Source organism: Musca vetustissima, unplaced genomic scaffold (genome assembly GCF_032173495.1).
Source record: "Musca vetustissima isolate MV318-11 ecotype Yass unplaced genomic scaffold, APGP_CSIRO_Mvet_v1 utg18190, whole genome shotgun sequence".
Classification (NCBI taxonomy): Eukaryota; Metazoa; Arthropoda; class Insecta; order Diptera; family Muscidae; genus Musca; species Musca vetustissima.
Genome location: NW_026882521.1, coordinates 7,934 through 8,994, shown reverse-complemented (window position 1 = coordinate 8,994; position 1,061 = coordinate 7,934). Strand labels below are relative to the sequence as shown.

At 31.3% G+C, this 1,061-nt stretch overlaps 1 long non-coding RNA gene across 1 annotated transcript; it reads left to right on the top strand.

Annotated features, from left to right (window-relative positions):
* Positions 1–241, top strand: LOC133328990 (uncharacterized). Its single transcript, XR_009754298.1, has 2 exons — positions 1–61; positions 128–241. It is a non-coding gene; the product is annotated as an uncharacterized LOC133328990 (long non-coding RNA).
* The last annotated feature ends 820 nt before the right edge of the window (positions 242–1,061 follow it).

The window sequence follows — 1,061 nt, the reverse complement described above, 5'->3', positions numbered from 1 at the left end:
CTTTTGTAAAAAAAGTGAAATTATATCAACAACAAAATGCCTTGCAAAGGATGCGGTAATGGTAAGTTGAGAGTGTGAAAATAAATTATGAAGAGTGAGTGGTGTAATGAATTATTTCTTTCGATAGGTTGCAAATGCACTGCTCAAAAGTGCGGCGATAGTTGTCCCTGTGACCAACACTGTCATTGCCCCTGCAAAACTGGCTCCAAGGATGACTGCTGTAAAAAGTGAATAAGGATTGTATGTCTTGAAAATGAATTTTGTATTGTTTGAATGGTGATTTGGAAATAATCAATTTTGTATGAAATAAAATATCTAAAAAAAAAAAAATAATTTGAATTATTTTTTATTGCAAAGTCGGGGTAATTGAAATCATTATTTACAATGAATAAGAAATAAATATTTCTGAAGAAATCATGCAGGGGAATCCCAATGTGTTTTTAGGATATAGTTAGGGCGCAGACATTAACAAAATGTAATGTTAATCAGCCAAATAAGGCCATTGGTGGAACATTTATATATATTTGTGGGGACTATATCAGAACGAACATATGGTAAAATTGACAGGCCTTCTTCGGTATGTAGTTTGATTTTTTATTTGATAAAAACTCATTATTTGACGAATTACTAATTTAAATTATTTTTTAAATTAGCTGAAATTTTCTCTCAGCGAAAATATACTTTTTCTTATAAGAGAGAAAATATAAACAAAATGTTCTCCACATGGACTTCGGGAACTTTAACATTAATGTTAACATAAATATTTTGATCCCTCCACCATAGGTATACTGACAGATACTTGAAATGAAAATATTGGGAACATAACAAAAAGTGAACCTATACCGATACCGGTTCATGTAAACCATTGTGTACACCAAATACAAATTTCAGCAATTTTTAATGAAAACTCGAAAGCGCATGGTAGAATATACAATCCTCAAACTTCTGCAATTTAGATTACAAAGTTAAATTACATGCTGTAGGAATTAGCGAATATTTCGGGTTATAGTTATATGAGGGCTATGCCTAATTAATGACCGACATATGCCAATTTCGAACCC